Source organism: Eurosta solidaginis, chromosome X, assembly GCF_040869045.1.
Source record: "Eurosta solidaginis isolate ZX-2024a chromosome X, ASM4086904v1, whole genome shotgun sequence".
NCBI classification, from domain to species: Eukaryota; Metazoa; Arthropoda; class Insecta; order Diptera; family Tephritidae; genus Eurosta; species Eurosta solidaginis.
The window spans coordinates 147,247,334-147,268,381 of record NC_090324.1 but is presented as its reverse complement, the minus strand read 5'-3'; the positions used below and the strand labels follow the sequence as shown (position 1 = coordinate 147,268,381).

The following is a 21,048-nucleotide window of genomic DNA, read 5'->3' as shown; positions in this document are numbered from 1 at the left end:
TATTATTGCCTATGGTGTCGAGACCCATATTAGGGACCCCGGAATTTTTTTATGTAATTGTACAAAACGGATATCAAATAAAGATGCTGATGACATAAAAGTAAACTATTTGGTTTATTTAAAGCCGTTTAACAGATATAATCAAAACTACGGATAAGAGGTACTCTGAAATTAATGTTTATCTTCTTCCTATATATAAAAATTACATAAAATGTGTATGCCCTTCTAACTTAAGAGCCGCAACGAGGGGAGTGCAGCCAGTTGCATTATCACGTATTATCAACCAGAGAATGACATAGACATCGCTTCGAGCTCCTAGGCCTCTAGAGCCTGAAAAATTATCAACTGGGGGCAATTTGACATATGTAGATATTTAAATTTTTTTTAACGAACGAATAACTATCAAACGCATATAAAAGCGTATCAATCATTATCAAACGATTAGCGTTTTAAAAAATTAAAAATTTTTAGTTGGGGGGGCTAACTTCACATAGATATTTTTAAAAATTTCGTTTTTCTAACAAACGAATAACTATGAAACGAATATCGAAGTGTATCAATCATTATCAAACGACTATAAAACGATTAGCGTTTTAAAAAATTAAAAATTTTTAGTTGGGGGGCTAACTTCACATAGATATTTTAAAAAATTTCGTTTTTCTAACAAACGAATAACTATCAAACGAATATCGAAGTGTATCAATCATTATCAAACGACTATCAAACGATTAGCGTTTTAAAAAATTAAAAATTTTTAGTTGGGTGGCTAACTTCACATAGATATTTTAAAAAATTTCGTTTTTATAACAAACGAATAACTATCAAACGAATATCGAAGTGTATCAATCATTATCAAACGACTATCAAACGATTAGCGTTTTAAAAAATTAAAAATTTTTAGTTGGGGGGCTAACTTCACATAGATATTTTAAAAAATTTCGTTTTTCTAACAAACGAATAACTATCAAAGGAATATCGAAGTGTATCAATCATTATCAAACGACTATCAAACGATTAGCGTTTTAAAAAAATTAAAAATTTTTAGTTGGGGGGCTAACTTCACATAGATATTTTAAAAAAGTTTGTTTTTCTAACAAACGAATAACTATCAAGCGAATATCGAAGTGTATCAATCATTATCAAACGACTATCAAACGATTAGCGTTTTAAAAAATTAAACATTTTTAGTTGGGGGGGCTAGCTTCACATATATATTTAAATTTTTTTTTTCTAACAAACGAATAACTATCAAACGAAAATAGAAGCGTATCAATCATTATCAAACGACTATCAAACGATTAGCATTTTAAAAAATTAAAAATTTTTAGTTGGGGGGGCTAACTTCACACCGCTTTAATTTTGTTGGTTCGTCAGAGCACATCGACGCTAATTATATTTTTATGTTGTTGCACTGAGCATTGGTCGTGACGAACTTTTCGAACCAATGTTCAATACAATACAACAAACAAGTTGATCTGCAACACACAATTATAATTGATGTTGAGATAATGATATCGCCCTGTGATGTTCGCATATTACGTCGAGAGGCTAATATCATTGTGATGCTCGTCATAGCACATAGATTGATCCAAATGAACCCTTCGGCTCTTCCACTGATTGCGCTACCAAAAATCCACAAGCTGTGAGCGCGACTTATGAAACCGTAAAAGTCCACTCTAAAACTTAGTATCATTCTATGCATTTGATGGTAACCCTAATAATGATACGGCATTATTGGTGAAGTTTGACAACTTGACAGTGGAGAGATGTCAAACCACCTGCACGAGAAAACAGCAACTTCGAACTTCCGCTGGGGAGAGAGAGTTTCTTTTCCTTTTCCTACGCTTAAAAATAATTTTGCTTGGAGAGAGTATATACAAAGTGAATTTGCAAATTTTTGCAAGTGATTGATATTGCTGTTTTAAATAAGGAACTTTATTGAAGTTGTGCAGTTAAGAGTGGTTTGATGACCAAGATAAAAATTGTTTGCTAAAGGAATATTTTTTTTCCTGCAATCAGCAAAAGTATTGTAACATAATATTTGTTTTTGTACGAAACGCCGGCGGGTTACGCTATATTTAAGGGGTTGGATGAAAAGAACCTAGCAGAAGTAGATAATCTCTATCTGGAATTTCAAACACGGGAAAAGGCGAATAAACTATTGAAATCGAAACATTTTGAGAAATTCACTTTTTCAAGTTTTTTTGATAGTCTAAAATGTGTAATTTTGGCTAAACCTTAGAATGAAGATTAAGTGGAACAAATTTAAAATTTATGGACAGTTTTGTAGAAACTCGCATTTAAATTTTTTTTAATTGTAATAATATTTTTATAATTTTTATTAATCTGATACAAAAAAAAGGATGCGTTTAAGAAAATAGACTAATATAAAGCTAAATTTAGTTCACTATCTGAGCCTATTTTTTTCAAGAATAAAGGAATATGTAATATATTAATGAATTTATAATTTTTGTTTGCAAAAACTCCGTGTACTTGATTACATATCGTTATATCGTAAGAGCAGGTTAGAGTATTTGTTTAGTGAGAAAAACAAAACACAAAAACAATGTAATATTTAATTTTCAACAGCCTAAGAGAGATAAGCAATCTCTTCGACCGCGACCATCTCACCAGGCGCCTGATGACATCGATCGAGAACAAAACTATGTAAGTGCTTTAATTGTTTTTGCATAACATTTTTTTTGTAGCATACATACTCTTGCTGCACATTTCTACGAGCATATATACGTATAATTTATCTCACTTGCGGCGATTTCTGAGCAAAAGATTACCATGATAGTTTTCTTATTATAATCACTTACCTTGTGACACATTTTTTTATGGCTTGCGACATGTTGCTAAAGTAAAGTTGCTATAAATTTTGTCTCATGCTACTCTGGTGCTCTACCTTTATATTGATTTTGATGCACTAAATATTTTTATAATATATACACATACTAATATATATTTTATTGTATTGTATTTTATTGTATTTTACTAAGTTTGGAAAGGCCTATGTAAACCTCTACCATTATAGATATGTTAATTTTTTTATTTAATTCCTACATAATATACATTAGGGTTACCAGCCAAACAATTTGGATTAGTTAAACTTTAAAATTAAAACAATTATTTATTTTGCCAGCTTTAGGTCAATGTTAAATAAAACACATATGGTTTTGTTTATATCCAATATATTTCGGCTACACACCGGTAACCATCTTTAGGGCAGACTGTTGACAAACATAAAATATTTACCACAATGAGGTTAAGAAAGAAATAACAGTATTATTAAAAGATAATGATTTTCCGGATAACATTATTAAAACTTTAATAAGAAGAGCTCTTTCAAAAAATGTGAAAACTAGATCAGAGAAAGCGAAAATACTTAAATCTGTAGTTTATGTACCTAAACTATCAGAGCGCCTTGCAAAATCTGATTGCTATAATAGTGAGGAAATAAAAATAGCCCACAAGCCAATCAACACATTAAAATGGATTTTCAATCGTACGAAATCGCTAATACCAGAAACAGAAAAAAGTGGCGTTATATACAAAATACCTTGCAAAAGTTGTAATCATACAAATAACCACAAAACAGCAATCATGGCGCACTGTGCCAGGGAGGCGCATACTCCGAACTTCGACGACGCTTCAGTTGTCCAAAAAGAGAAACAATGGAAAAAGAGATATACATTGGAAATGTTACATATAGTGAATACACTGACGAACATACGTATGAACTACAAAACAGATATTGATAACACAGCGCAAGCATACAGACACTTGTTAACAAAAAAGAAACAGTTTAATACTCCTCGTTATACAGTACGAATGTGAAATAATGTAGGTATCAAGTGTTTTGATTAAAATATAAAATTATTGTTTGTTACATTATATTTTTTTGTGTTTGTTGTTAGTTCGCCTTGAAGACGATTACCGATGTGTAATCGAAATATATTGGCACAAAATAAAAACACCGTGTTTTTATTTATATGACCTCGAGCCAGCAAGTAAAAAGATAAAACATTTAAATTATAATTAAAATCACATTTTTAACAAATAATATATTTAAATTTTAACAAATAATAAAAATCAACATTAAAACAAAAATACTGTTTACATACATTTTATTTACACGTCTGCACTGCGTGACGTGCAGTTGTGTACTGTCTGTTTGTCAGTAAATGTTTATATAAGTGAGCGGAATGATGATCGGAGTCCGTTTTATAGTTTAATCGTCTATTAGTTGGAGTATTTATAATATGCAACATCTCGAGAGTGAAGCGCTTGCTGTATTGTTGCTCTTGTTGTATAATCTTTGTATTGTTGAAAACTGGCTCGTGCCGGCTGTTTGCACAGTGGGCCATAAGTGCTGTTTTGTGGTTGTTAGTTTGGTGACAATATTTATAGTCGGATTTATGTTGTGATATTCTAGTTTTTAGTTTGGACTTTGTTGTTCCTACGTATATACTTTGACAAGATTCGTCGTTATTACCGTTGCATGGAATTTCATACACCACATTGCATTTTTCTATTAACGGTACCGCTGATTTTGTTTGATTGAAAAACTTTTTTTTTTAAGTATTCGTTGGTTTGTGTGCTATTTTTATTTTTTCTTTGTCATAACATTCCGATGCAGTTAGCCGCTCTGATAATTTGGGTATATATGATACCGACTTATAGATCATGGGGTTTCTTGGTATATTTTGACTGTTATTATTTTTATATTTCCTTAACAATGTTTTGATTATTGATTCGAAAAATTGCGAGCCAACCGCAACAACCTTTTTGCCAACAACACCAATCATGAAGATTGGTTTATAAATAAAACAAATGTAGATGTACCACAAGAAGTAAAAGCTTTCTTAGCGAAGGGACCAAAATTCGCCCTACCTACCAATAATAAGAATTTTCCTCTTTTTAAATACATAGCGGACGGAGAAGATTTAATAAAAACTATACAAAACAAAGAGCAACAAGAAGAAGCGCGTATGAAATTCTCTTTGTTAGTGAAGAACCACACAACAACACATAAACCCAGTGCAATAGATAATGCAATCACAGATACAGTGGTACAGACGCGGAATTTTCTGAGCAAAAATAAAAATATTAGAATACTAACATCTGACAAAGGAAATAAAACGGTTGCTATGGAGATTACCGAGTATAATAATAAAATGACGGAGATTTTATCTGACTTGACTACATATACAGTACAACGACAAGATCCTACATCACGTTTACAAATTAAGAATAATAACCTAGTAGATAATTTATTTAAAATGGACTTTATTTCAAAAGGCGGAAAGAAATAAGCTTACCACAACAACGGCACTACCCCCAAGAATATATGGTTTACCCAAAACACACAAGTGGCGTTCCCCTTAGACCAATATATTCAGTAATTGGATCACCATCGTACGGGCTGTGTAAATATATTGTAGATATACTGAAAAATATAACGGCGGAGTCCACATATAACATCAAAAACACATTAAATTTAAAAGAAAGAATAAATAACACTTATATTAATGATGAGCAGAAACTTATATCTTTTGACATGGTTTCACTCTTTCCAAGCATACCGGACAGTTAGCAGTAGATGTTATATCAGAAAAATGGCCAATTATACAACAATATACGAAGATACCGAAGAAATTATTTATGGAAATAGTTACTTTTTGCATTAAGGATAATCGATATTTTAAATATAAGGATACAATTTACACACAATTAAAAGGGTTACCGATGGGGTCACCATCTTCCCCAGTGATAGCCGACATAATAATGTAAAAGCTTTTAGAAACTACATTAAGAAAACTAGGCCAGAAACCACGACTAGTCACAAAGTATGTCGATGACTTATTCGCAATAGTGAACGTAAATAATATTCAAAACACGCTCGAAGCGCTTAACTCCTTTAATAGACATATGAAATTCACAATCGAAGAAGAACAGGATGGAAAATTGGTATATTTGGACTCTGTAATAAATAGATATGGCAATCAACTAAAATTAAAATGGTATAAGAAGCCGACGTCATCAGGACGAATCATCAACTTCAATCCCAAGCACCCGAAGTCGATGATAATGAATACGGCAACGGGCTGTATACGAAGGATGATACAGACTTCAGATGAAATGTACCATAAAGAAATAGAGAAGGAAATAATGGATTTATTAAGGACCAACGATTTTCCAGTTAAAATAATCAAAACATTGTTAATGAAATATTAAAATAATAACGGTCAAAATATATCAAGACACCCCATGATCTATAAGTCGGTATCATATATACCCAAATTATCAGAGCGGCTAACTGCATCGGAATGTTATGACAAAGAAAAAATCAAAATAGCACACCAACCAACGAATACTTAAAAAAAAAAAAAAATTTCAATCAAACAAAATCAGCGGTACCGTTAATAGAAAAATGCAATGTGGTGTATGAAATTCCATGTAACGGTAATAACGACGAATCATGTCAAAGTATATACGTAGGAACAACAAAGTTCAAACTAAAAACTAGAATATCACGACATAAATCCGACTATAATTATTGTCACCAAACTAACAACCACAAAACAGCACTTATGGCCCACTTTGCAAACAGCCGGCACGAGCCAGATTTCAACAACACAAAGATTCTACAACAAGAGCAACAATACAGCAAGCGCTTCACTTTCGAGATGTTGCATATTATAAATACTCCAACTAATAGACGATTAAACTATAAAACGGACTCCGATCATCATTCCGCTCACTTATACAAACATTTACTGACAAACAGACCGTACACAACTCCACGTCACGCAGTGCAGACGTGTAAATAAAATTTATGTAAACAGTATTTTTGTTTTAATGTTGATTTTTATTATTTGTTAAAATTTAAATATATTATTTGTTAAAAATGTGATTTTAATTATAATTTAAATGTTTTATGTTTGTCAACAGTCTGCCCTGAAGACGGTTACCGGTGTGTAGCCGAAATATATTGGAGATAAACAAAACCATATGTGTTTTATTTAATAATTTGGGAAAAATTTAAACAACGTGACATCAGGACGGACAAGGCGACAGCTGTTTCGATTATACCTTGTAAATCTCTTCAAAGCCTTTTCTCCCGGGAGTGGGAGTCGAACTCGCACCCCTACGATAGTTGAAATGGTTGTAAACGCATTCAGCTACGTCATGCCTGTTGTGAAGTCTTTCCCAATTGCCTTGACGTAGCTGAATGCGTTTACAACCATTTCAACTATCGTAGGGGTGCGAGTTCGACTCCCACTCCCGGGAGAAAAGGCTTTGAAGAGATTTACAAGGTATAATCGAAACAGCTGTCGCCTTGTCTTTTAAAAGATTAAAATATGCAAAAGGAAGGCAATTGGGAAAGACTTCACAACAGGCATGACGTAGCTGAATGCGTTTACAACCATTTCAACTATCGTAGGGGTGCGAGTTCGACTCCCACTCCCGGGAGAAAAGGCTTTGAAGAGATTTACAAGGTATAATCGAAACAGCTGTCGCCTTGTCCGTCCTGATGTCACGTTGTTTAAATTTTTCCCAAATTATTAAATAAATTATAAAATTAAAAAATTGCTTCAAATAAATGTTTTCATACATTTAAAAAAAAGCAATATGGGCAATCCCTGATTATTAAAAATCATAAAAACCATATGTGTTTTATTTAACATTGACCTAAAGCCGGCAAAACAAATAATCGTTAAAATCAAAAAGGTCGCTAAATACACTAATTTAAAATTAAAAGCTTAGACATGAAGTCGGTTACCATGAATTTGTTAAATAAAGATTTTTGTGTTTGATTTGGAAATATGTGCTGGTAAATTCATATTTATTTTGTGAGATAGATTAAACCTTAGGTTCGTAAGTATGCTTGGGTTGGTGATGCATAAATGTATCCCTTTATGAATGTGTAGGGAAGAGAAGGAGGCCGTGTAGCAATGGCATTCCTGAGATTAATTAGAGGAACTTTCATCCGAACAGTCTTTCCGTTTTTCAATGTTCATTGGATTTGATTGGGTAATTTTTTTAGGGTTGTTGTTAATAAATAAGTTCATGATTTTCATTATATGTATATCGAGTTAATAGGTGGCTTAGTGGCGGCAAGGACCCACCAAATCCGACGAGCTTTGGCCCAGATAACGCGAGCATGCACAGCCGGCGACGTTCTATGAGCGAGGTGTGTTACACTACATTACAAAGCCGGACACGCCAATGAGGCCCAATATTAATTTTAAATCGGCACCATGTTACAAACTGTCCAAATATATAATAACGATATTGAAAGATACTCTGGAGCTAAGGAACGAATATGCAATAGTTAATACAACAGAACTAATAGAGAAACTTGAAACCGTAGAACTAACAAAGAACAGCAAATTGGTATCTTTTGACATAAAAGATTTATACCCATCAATACCGCTATCGGAGACTTTGGACATAGTTAGCTCAACAATAGTTCATAATACAAAAAACAAAGTGAAAATTATGCCAATCACAAATAAGCTTAGAACCACTTTACGTCAACCCTATTTTCAATTTAACAATAAAATATATAGACAAACAAGCAGTCTTGGAATGGGAAGCCCCACGTCACCCATTCTTATGGAAGTGTTCATGCCAAATCTGGAAGAAAAGTACGTACAGGAGCTGAAGTCTAAATTAGGCGTGTCATTTTATGCTAGATACGTGGATGACATAATATGCGTTTTAACTACTAATAACGAAGAGCTTGTACTGGCGTACCTCAACAAGCAGCACGGAAATATAAAATTTACAATAGAAACCGAAAAAGACGAAGGAATCAACTATCTAGACCTCACGATAAATATTGACAAGATTGCCAAAATATTTAACTATGACATATATAGAAAGCCAACGGCCACCGACACAATAATACATATTACCTCAAATCACCCCCCAGAGCATACAAATGCAGCATTAAGGCATTTGGTACATAGACTTGAATGAACACCTCTTACACAAGAGGCATATAAGAGAGAGCTTGAAGTCATATATAGCAAATGAAATAATGAAAAGGAAAATAATAACACCTGGACGACTATGACATATACTGGAAAAGCAACATATAAATTGGCAAACTTCTTTAAAAAATACAACATTAACACAGCGTTCAAAACATCGACCAATCTAGGGTGGAAACTAAGAACTAACACTAACTCAGAGGATCCGTTTAGCAGCCACAGCGTATACAAGCTTACCTGTGGATGCCAACAAAGTTACTTAGGACAAACAGGATGGCTAATAAGAATTAGGTTCAGAGAGCACATTAGAGATTACAACAAAAAAACACGGAATCCAAACATTATACCAGAATCTAGCTTCGTGAATTACATGGTCGAAAATGAGTGTTCCTCAGTAAACATCAATAAAACAGTTAGGTTTCTTCACATACAAGCAAAAGGCTGACGTAAACGTACTCGAAGACATGGAAATCTACAAACAGAAAACATTCCACGGCAGAATAAGAAAGGAACAGATAAACACAATTTCTGAGACAATATTCGAGCCTTTAAAACTTGTTTACAAGAAACAAAGTAATCACACAGGTGAAACAGACAAACACACAACAACAAATTACCACAAAACAATTAACGCACCAAAACAACAAACTCACAAAGAAGGTCAAACGACTAAAATTACGGACTTTTACTTGCCTCAGTCAGCCACACAAATCGATCAGTAAAACCCAACCTCGGTTCTGAATGGGCACACAGCATATACACAAGCATCAATATCCCGACATATTTAAGCTAATGTTGCCAACAGTCGAATATAAAGGAAGTGCTAAAAAATTGCGAATAAATGAATGGCGGATATTAGAGCAGCATGCGATGAGTCAATGACTAGAAAGCCCAAGGGCAAACAACATGGTTCCACATTTTGGTGGAACGAGCGCATACACTCCTTAAGGAGAGAGTGTATTCAGGCCAGGAGGCGTTATCAACGGGCCGGAGGAAGGCCTGACTTCCTAGAGTGCAAAGCTACCTACAAAAGATCGCGACTCGCATTTAAGAGAGCAATAAAATATAGTAAGCGCGAATGCTTTCTTAAGCTTTGCGACGACGTCGACTGACGCCTATGGCACAGCTTTAAAATTGGTGTTTAAGAAATTAAAACACAAAGAGGAGGCGATGTCAACATGCCCGTCTTTTCTCAGAAACGTGGTAGATACTTAATTTCCCACGCAAAGGGAGCTTGTTTCTCCCACATCATGTGCAGCACTACACTCATTTGATGAGGTTACCGTCGTCGAAGTCCTTCATGCGGTTAATAGACTGCAAGACCGCAAGTCTCCTGGCCCAGACGAGGTACCAAACAGAGCTCTCAATCAGAGCTTAATAATCGACTCGAAAAAGAAATCGAAGATTTGAGGGGTATTTCCGATAACCAGTTTGGATTTAGGAAAGGAAGGTCTACCATCCAAGCTGCGAACATGTCGAAGAAAGTGGCACAAGAGGCCATAAGTGGCACTCGATGGCTCTAAGGCTCTAAGGAATATTGCCTTATAGTTACTTTGGATGTGAAAAATGCCTCCAACACTGCCAATTAGGTAAAAATTCTAGAAACTCTGACAGGATAGGCATATCCCTTTACCAGCGTAGGATCGTTCGCAGCTCTTTGAAGGTAGAGTGCTGGAATATGAAACGGCTGCTGGAGTAGAAAAAACTCACGTCATAGGCGGTGGTCCTCAAGGCTCCGTGCTCGGCGACCGCTTTGGAACATTATGTATGACGGAGTATTGCACCTCAAGGTACCCAATGGGGTTAGAATTATTGGCTTCGCGGACGATATTATCGCATTTGTAGTCACGGCCATGCACCTAGGCGAAATATGCGCCAAATCTAATGCAAGCATAGCGATTGTTCAATTGTGGCTTACGGAAAATGGACTGCAGCTGGCGGAACAAAAAACAGAGGCTGTACCCATATCAAGCAGGAAGAGGATGGAGCAGATCACTATAAGAATCGGCCGCCATAACATCGACACGCTGCCTGCAATTACTTGGGGGTTGTGATAGATAGGAGGTTGTCATTCAAAACCCACTTAGAATATGCCAATGAAAAGGTAGCAAAAACCGTAGCAGCATTATCTAGGATAATGATAAATGCAAGAGGAGCAAAGCAACGACGACGTCAAATTCTTGCTGGCGTTGTAAAAACCCAAATACTCTACGGGTCTCCTGTTTGGAATCAGGCCGCGGAGTATAAATCATACTTCGCCGGGGGGAAAGTCAACCTACCGCCTATGTGCGCTACGCATTTTTAGCGCCTTTAAAACTGTCTCTGACGACGCAACACTAATCATCGAAGGAATGTGTCCTATAGGCGTATTATCGAAAGAAGCAGCGACGATTTATCCGGATCAAAACTCACGTAATGGAACACGAGAGCTAAGCGTACAGAACTGGCAGCTCAGGTGGAACGCCTCAACAAAGGGACGCTAGACACACCGATGTATCCCAGATATTAATATATGGATATCTAGAAAGTACGGCGAGGTAGATTTCTACCTCACACAGTTTCTGAGTGGTCACGGATGCTTTAAGGAATATTTGCACCGATTCAATCAGGAGCCTAACAACGTATGCGATCACTGTGGTGGCGATACAGTAGAATATGTTTACCATGTATTTTTCGAGTGTATTAGGTTCTATAGCTCGAGATGCAAACTACGAAGAATTTCTAGAGAGGATTACACTCCTGAAACAATTGTTGGATGCATGTTACAAAGAAAGGTAAAATGGTCCTCGGTATGCTATGTAATAGGGCAAATAATGCAGTGTCTACGAAGTCTGGAAAGGCTCCGGCGCAGCAGCGAACATTGAACAGTCGAGTTTTGTGAGTGGTGAACAAACTGCAAATGTGGAGGGGATCGAGTTGAGCACATATTGGATGCAAGGCCTCCGTACAATTAGCGGCGTCAGAATGATGAAATAAGAAAGACCGGAATATATGTAGGTAATGTAACAGTAAACCAGGCGATGGATTGGAGACAAGGCCTCTCTCAATAGCACTGTACTTGCTAACGCAACTGCTCCTATGATATGGCACTTGGTGTTTTCTTCGTCCTTTTTATATTTAATAGCCAATGCTTCTGAAAGATGAGTCGTGACCATAGTTCTAGTGTAAACTGACACCTTCCTTTTTCTTGTGTAGGTCGAACATTCTTCTAGGGGTTTTGTTGGTTTTCCTCTAGTTCGATTGGTTGATGTGCTAGGCATTTCTTCGTCCAAAAAGCTTTTACCAGCTAGCCAGCTTTCATGCTTACTTATGAACCTTGAAGTAGAACGACCGACTGCTTGCCATTTTCTTTGTATTGGAATGTAGAAGAAGCCAATTTTTTCTTTCAAGTCTTCGTTTTCTTTGTTGCATGCTTCATTTGGTAATTCTGTCATAATATCCTCAACGAACTCCGCTTTTGTCTTTGAAGATTTGAACATCTCAAATAGTTTAGAGTTTTCTAGAGACATATTAAAATTTGCCATCGAGTATATCTTACTATCTTACTAAAAAAATATGTGAGCTATATTTATGTTTATTTAAATAAACAGAATACTTTATTCTATAGACCCCAAAAAATGACTGATTTTGGGCGTTGTATTTAACATTGTTTTATATACTCCAATTTTGGAAATGAGTTCCAGGTATATTATGGAGCTTGTAACCGAAAAATTTGGTTTTATTAACAAATTCCAACAACAAAAGTGACCGTACTAAATTCGCCTCCTTCTTACCTATACCTACTCAGACGAGTATTTATATTCAAGGTTGCTTCTCTTTATTTGATGTAAAAGTGAAATCGCAGCTGGATGCAGGTAGATCTTGTGAATTCGGGTAACTGAATATGTAGCAAATACCTGCTGTAAAGTTCACGGAGACCTTTTTTGTCCTTTTTTTATTTTCCATCAAAGTTCGAAAAAGGCCTTAAAAATAGCCTTTTCGAAAAACAGGTAGATCTGAAAACTTTTATAAAAAAAAAAACAAATTTTATGTTTTGCTTCAACATAGAATTAAATATCCTTGCGTTATAATACAAGAAAGCAGTAGCAGGCCGTTTTATTTAGAGACACAACAATTTTTAATACAACAAAAAAGAACAAAAACCACAAATTTTTCTAAATGTTAAAAATTAATTGCACTCTTCCATGTGTTCTTTAATTTTTTCAAGTATTAAATCTTCTAGAAGTTTACTTATATTTGAAAGAAGGGATATTGGGCTGTAACTATAGACTGAATCAGAGTTAGAGTTTGGTTTTGGCACACAGATTACCTTTGGAGTTTTCCATTGTGTCGGAATATAGGATATATTAAGTGAGTGGTTGAAAAATATAACTAAAAATCTCCAGAAATCATTCGTTGTTTTCCTGAGTAAGAAATTTGAGATTCCGTCATCACCACAACTCTTTTTATTATTCTTTGATTGTAGGATTGTACAAATTTCCTTAGCATTTACAAATTTATGTCGTTGTTCAGATTCGATAGCATTATCTTCGCGTTGCTTCGTTTTGTTGCGTTTAGCCAAGAAACCCGTCATTCTGGAACGGGAATTTGTTAATTTTTATGGCGTTTGAAGTTGTTGGGTGGCGTATGGATGTACACTAGAGGCTTTATTGTGGCTGATATTATAGTTGGCGTACTCGGGATAAAGGGCTTATGTGGAATGAATAATCTTATTTTATTTTTGTTAGCATTTTTAAGCAGTAGATGTAAAAAAACACGTTGTCGTAGATGAACGGTTCCCAATTTATTAAATTTATGTAATAATCCATATAGTTATACATACCATGTATCGTATGATCTAAGAATGAACATGTAAAGCAAATAACAATTGAAGAGAGTAGTGAACCTGGGTTGAATTATAGTGTATATAATCTAACAAACCCACCTCAACCATTATTCACGTAATTCTTAAATTTAACTTACATGATTTCTTGTAAATAAATTTATACAAGACATATTATGTTTGACTTTACTTAAAAATTTAATAAAGCCATCAGCTACATTATCTGTTGTGGAGACATATTCAATATTTATTTCATTTGAGTTACATTTGTCTCTTATATAGTGATACTTGATATCTATGTGTTTGCTCCTCTTCTTAGTGGTCTCATTTTTGGCCACAAAAGCAGCCCCTTGATTATCACAATAGATATTTGTTGGCGATTTGGTATATGATTTGAATCCAATTTCATTAAGTAAGTTTCTAAGAAACATTACTTCCTTTGCTGCTTGAGACATGGAAATGTACTCAGCTTAGGTAGAGCTTAAAGCTATTACATTTTGTTTCTTGGACTCCCATTGTATTGGCCCGTGGTCAAACATAAGCACGAATCCAGTATACGACTTTCTATCAGACGCATCAGATGCGCAGTCTGAATCTGTGTAGCATACAAATTGGTTGCCGTTAGAGTAAATTAAAGACTCATCACTCATGCCTTTTAAATATCGCAAAATGTGCTTGGCCATAGCAAATTGTTTTTGATGAGCGTGACTGCAAAATTGCGAGAGCTTAGAAACAGCAAATGATATGTCAGGCCTTGAAATCGTCGCTATATATGTTAATGCACCCATTACGGATTGAAACTTCTTCGTTGCTTCCCCCACACAATCAGGTTCGTGACATTTTTGCAGATAATATCCACTTGGAATAGGTGTATAGGCAGGCTTACACTCAGCCATCCCCCACTCATCAAGTAACTTTGTGATATACGACTTCTGGTATGGTACCAAAACTGCCATCTCTTTCGATCTGCATTCCGAGATAATGCTGTATGGGACCTTTGTCAACTACTGTATACTTTCGTTCAACTTATTTAGAAAATCAGCAATTAAATCCTTTGAGTTGCATGCGGCTATAAAGTCGTCAACATAAAGCCAATTATGCTGATTTCATTAGATTCTATTTTATAAAAACGCAACAATCGGATTTAGAACGGTTAAAACCCATTTTCAATAATATTTCATTAACCTTGTCTGACCAATCCCTACCAGCTTGCTTCAAGCCATATATTGACTTCTTCAAGCGACAAACGCTTTGTGGCCTTTCGGGATCTTCAAATATTTCTGGTTGTCGCATAAATATTTCTTCTTTCAACTCTCCGTTAAGATAAGCTGCGGCTACGTCGAAATGATGTACCAGAAGCCTATGTTTAACTGAGAGTGCCAATATTAGACGAATAGTTGCATGTCTTACAACGGGTGAGTAAGTATCGAAATAGTCAATGTTCTCTCTTTGAGAACAATCTTGTGCGATGAGTCGAGCCTTGTATTTTTGAACACTTCCATCAGTTCGTCTTTTTGTAGAAAACACCCATTTACAACTTATAATATTTTGCTGTGGTGGATCTACTAGATCCCATGTACCATTATCAGCTAATGTCAACATTTCTGTTTCCATAGCATTTTCCAATGCACAGATTCTTCGCAGCTCAAAGCTTCTTTAACGGTGATTGGGTCGCACTTCACACATTCGATTGCATTCAGATCATTGGTAGCCGGATCAAGAGCATACATTTTACGTGGTCTACCTACAGTACCATTTCTGAGAATTTTTGGCCTTCCCCTTTTGATTGTCCTGTGATCATTCAAGATTTTTTCTGCTTCAGAATCGCTACCAATATTTTCACCAAAGTCTTCTCTTTGATTTTTGGACCTACTTTCTTCAGTACTTATATTATCGTTCTCACCTGAGATACCTACATCTTGCTGACAAAGTAAAGGTAAAATGTCATTTTTCCCTTGCCCGCTACTTTCGTCTGATTGAACGCTACCACTTGTTTTTGTATTTTCAAAAAATATAGCATCTCTTGCTACGCTAATAGACTTAGTGTGACAATTATAAAATCTGTATGCCTTGCACTCTCTCGCATACCCAACGAACTTCACCATGTCATCTCTTCGCTCAAATTTCGATTTCCCAAGCTTTTTGTCTAATATAACGGCGTCACAGCCGAATACCTTCATTTCACCAACATAAGGCTTTCGCCCCACCCATCGGTCAAATGAAGTATTACTCTTTAAACTCTTAGACGGCGATCGGTTATGAATATAGGTGGCCGTATTGATTGCCTCGGACCACAAACTGTGCGGTAATTGCGATTGTTCCAACAGACAACGCGCCATCTCAACGACAGTTCTGTTGAAGCGTTCTGCTACGCCGTTTTGCTCCGGCGTATACGGTATAGCTGTTTGGTGAGTAATGCCCTTCATACTCAAATATGCTTTTACTTCTTTATTAGCATATTCCCTGCCGTTATCACTTCTTAGAATTTTTAAGCGTTTACCAGTTTGATTTTCTGCTCTAGCCACGAAATCTTTCAAACATTCAAGTGATTCAGATTATGAATATGCGCATATCTAGTGTAGTCGTCTATGAAAGACATAAAATAAAGCCACCTTCTGACCTAACTCTCATCGGACCACTTAAGTCCGAGTGAACAATTTCTAATGGCTGATTTGACAAAATTCTCTTGTAGCTAGAGAAGCTGTTTTTCTTAATTTTACACAGGGCACAAACACTACAATCAAAACATTATACTTTGCTTAGCTTCTCTTCGCTCTTCAGCATATTTTCATTAAAAAGTTTAACTATATCTCCACAATTTAAGTGACCAAAGCGTTTATGCCGTAGCCTAATTTTTTCCCATGACTTCTCACTATTTACATTCATTGCGACACTCTCTTTTTTCTTACACACTAATACTACATAAATATTATTTTTCAAATGTGCATTAAATAAAATATAATTAGGTTTATTCTTAAAAATGGCTTTGTTATTCAAAAACAACACTTTGTTACCCCTCTCAACAATTTTTCCAACAGACAAAAAAATAGAGTTTAATTGTGGATGTTCCATTACATCCATTAAAGTAATGTCAGAAAATTCTGATTTTAATTTTACATTACCAATAGCATGTACTTTTACTTTGTCGCCGGTGGCTAACGTAGCCTCATCATCGCATTCACTTAGTTCAGTAAATAAATGTTTCTCACAACACATGTGACTAGATGCACCACTGTCCAGTATGAATTGACCTATTTTGTTGTTCCTTTTCTGAAAATATAGTATCTTATATAGCATATAGCATATAAAAGGTAGTTTGTTATTTTCTACATGTATTTTCAATCTTGATAGAAAGACTGAAGTTGTTAATACACTGCAACACAGCAGTTGGCGTCACAGAAGACGGTCGTCTTGAGGTCGACCTCCGCTCATCTGATCAGCTTTTTTGTGTTTCGCCTATTCGCTGATGCCCGTCTGGCAGCACTGTAGTGTAGTGTTGTTGTGTTTGCTGAAAGTGGGTAAAGAAAACTACATTTATAGCGTGACTTAGTTTTTTTTGTTAGAATTCGTGTTACTAATATGATGTTACCATTCTTTTCCAGATGGCTGCAATGAAATTTGTGACCGCGTATGGGGCGGATGGGAGACGGCGGGAGGTGCCGGTCCTCACCACCCATGGACACGAGGTAAGTTAGGGTGGTAGTTTTTATGGAATATGTAGTTAAAGATTTTATTTTTTTTTTTTCAGATGGCTGACTCGGGTACGGAAGACCACACATGGCAGGGGCCCGTGGTGCTTAGAAATATACGGTGGCACTGGCGCGTTTATCTGCGGATCCGCCTGATCCGGTGCGCGGTGGTGTTCCGGTTTCTATCGGCGGCAGGAGGGGAGTTGTTGGAGTGGGTCGCTGAGCGCGGAGGCAAGCCCCGCTTCCAGTACCGCATATATCATACGTGCTTTATACGTGAGGTACGTTGGCGGCCCACTTAAATATGCAGATGAGGTTGCCCGTACGGGTACCCTTGCTGCCCCATGCGTTACTCGTCGGCTAGCTCATTGATCCTGCACCGACGGCTCAAGCACCCCCGGTCCTAGGCATTTTCGTTCGTTTTTTTTTTTTATAAAGACAAATAAAAAAAGAAATAAAAAAGTTATACAATTATTCTGCCAGAAGGCTTTCTTTGTTTTCTTTATAAAGGTTTTTTTATTTAAAAAAATTTTTTTTTGTGTGTCCCATAGTATCGCGTGAAATGTGTTCACGGCTTAAGAGCAGAAAAAAATAAAATGTTATACGAGTGAAAACCTTGTTCTGTTCATTCAGAACTGTCATTTATGAAAAATAAGTATACATACATTTTCAGCAAGCATGTAGTAAATTGATATATGAAAAAAAACTTGGTTTGGTTGAGTAAGTATGCTTCTTTTTATAATTTTATACATTTCTTCTAATTTCTTTAGTTTTTTATTCGTTTCGGGTATTGCGTGATAACCATTTAAAATAAAGAGTACTTATTAAATTGTTTATATCATTGCCGAATAAAGTACACATTTGAAACAACGGGTTATGGGCCCAGCCCTACCTAAATTCGGAAAATAGTAATTTTTTCAAGAAGTTAAATTCGATATAAATTTGAGCGATCGGTTACTGAAAATAGTTACGTCGATTTATTAAAAAATGGCCACGACAAGTGTGAAGATTGATCCGCTCAACGTGGATAATTATGATAGCTGGAAGCTACAAATGCGTGCCATCTTGATAAAGTGCGATTTTTGGGGTTATGCATCGGGTGAAAATCCATGTCCATGCGACGCAAACGCTGCGCAAAATGGAAGGGATTCGATCGACATAACGCTTGCTATGTCTCCATCAGAGTTGGGTTTAGTCACTGAATGTGAAACAGCGCATGATATGTGGAAGAAACTAGAGTCAACTTTTCAATCAAAAGGGCCTGCTCGAAAAGCCACCCTGTTAAAACGTATTGCGCTTGCTCGTATGAAGGAAGGGGATAACGTCCTTGAACATCTCAACGAATTCTCCCATGCAGTTGCTAAGCTCAAAGAAATAAATGTAACTGTGGGTGACGATCTGCTGATAATTTTATTATTGTATAGTTTACCAGTGTCCTACGAAACCTTCCGTTGTGCCCTAGAGACGCGTGATGAGCTGCCCAAGCCAGACGTTATTCGCGTAAAAATAATGGAAGAACAATCCAGAAAAGCCAAAGAGGCCGATGCAGAGCAAAATGGATTAATTGCGCAATCAAAAGGTAAGAGTTACAATAAAAGTCAAGCTGACCACACTTACGGCAAGCAAATTGCATCAAAAAAAAAAAACAAGAAAAACGAAATTGCTACAAATGTGGCTGAGTTGGTCACATTGCACGTAATTGCCGAGCAAAATAAAAGGAGAAATATTCGCATTCAAACGCACGTCAAGCTAACGAAGACAAATTCGAAAAATCTTTGTTCTCTGAATCAGCATTGTTGGCAAAATATCTAAACGAATATTGGTGCTTAGACAGTGGGTGTTCATAGCATATGTCTTCAAATAGAGAAAACTTCGAAACATTTAAAAAGATAAACAAAACTCTGTGCCTGGCGAACAGCAACACAGCTAGCATCACATGTGTTGGTAACGTCAAAACGACTATCAACGAAAGGGGAAATAGTGAGAGAATCAACTTCGAAAAAGTGATGTACGTGGCAGAGCTACGAACAAATTTATTGTCTGTGTCAAAAATTGCTGACAAAGGGTACGAAATGATTTTTCGACGAGATGAAGCAATTGTTGTGAAAAATTACAAACGCATTCTTACAGCTACACGAATTGGTGATTTGTATTATATTAAAAGCGCTGAACCTATTGCAAATATTTCTGAAATGAAAAATATCAATACACACACTTGGCACGAGCGAATGGGTCATTTAAACGACAATGATTTCAATCGTGTAGTAAACATGGTGCACGGCATAAAATTTGACACTAACGAAAAGCTGCAAACATGTGAAATTTGTATTAGCGAAAAACAAACAAAGGAAAGTTTTCCGAAACAGAGCGAGCAGCGCACGTCCGATTTGTTAGAAATCGTCCACACTAAAGTTAGTGGGCCAATGCGATCACGCTCACACTCAGGCGCAAAATACTTTATAACTTTTACGGACGATTTTACGCGATATAGCGAAATCTATTTTATGAAACAAAAAAGTGAAGCTCTGCAAATGTTTAAATTATTTAAGAATGCGGCAGAAAATTTCACAGGGAAGAAAATAAAAATGCTTCAATCTGACAACGGCTTGGAATATATGAGCACCGACTTTCAAAACTATTTAAATGATTGTGGTATTAAGCGACGGCTGACTGCTCTCTATACACCGGAACGCTTTTTGAAATGTCTCAGTGTATGCTGAAGCAGGCAGGTTTACCAGCTGCTTTTTTGGACAGAAGCCATTAACACTGCAAATTATGTAAGAAATAGGTGCCCAACCAAAGTGCTGAAAAACGAACTGCCACTTAAAATTTGGTCGGGGAAAACACCAACAGTAATTCATTTGAGACCTTTCGGTACAAAGTCATACGTATTGAAAAAGGACAATAAAAATAGTAAATTTGACTCACGCTCATAGGAATGTATCCTCGTTGGCTATTCAACAGAAGCCAAAGCGTATCGCCTATGCTCGCCAGACAAAAGAAAAGTTTTAGTTAGCTGCGATGTTCAATTTCTAGATAAAATATTCAAGAAACGTAATGATGAAAAGTTAGAAAGTTTAGAAATTTATTTTAAATTCAAAAACGATGAAATTTATGTTCAGTCTGATGACATCTCCGCACAATTGAAAAACGATGAATTATATGTTCAGTCAGACGAAGTTGCTGAACAATCTTCAAGCGGACGTGATGGTGTCGAAGACACAAAACGCGGTAATTAAAACCACGGGATCTGGTCGACACAAAAAAGTTTATCAACAACCGGCAAATAGTGCAACTGAAGAAGTTGCCGAAAGCTCCGATGCAAATAGCAAGGATTGTGAATATGCAAATCTAGTGTTGACCAATGACCCAGAAATATTTCAAGAAGCAGTAAATGCGGATGAGGGTGCATCATGGCTCAATGCTGTTGGAAATGAGCATATGGCACAAATGTTAAATAAAACGTGGGATATTGTTGAGCGACCCACAGAAAGAAAAATTATTGGCAATCGTTTTGTATTTCGAACCAAAA

General features: G+C 36.1%; 1 protein-coding gene and 1 pseudogene across 1 annotated transcript in view; one reads left to right on the top strand and one right to left on the bottom strand.

Moving 5' to 3' along the window:
* Window positions 1-13,578, bottom strand: part of LOC137234709 (small ribosomal subunit protein eS4-like) — a 35,632-nt pseudogene extending 22,054 nt beyond the window's left edge.
* The window catches only part of LOC137235183 (uncharacterized), a 1,124,977-nt gene that overhangs the window by 790,894 nt on the left and 313,035 nt on the right, over window positions 1-21,048 (top strand). The gene's annotated exons all lie outside the window — the stretch shown is intronic.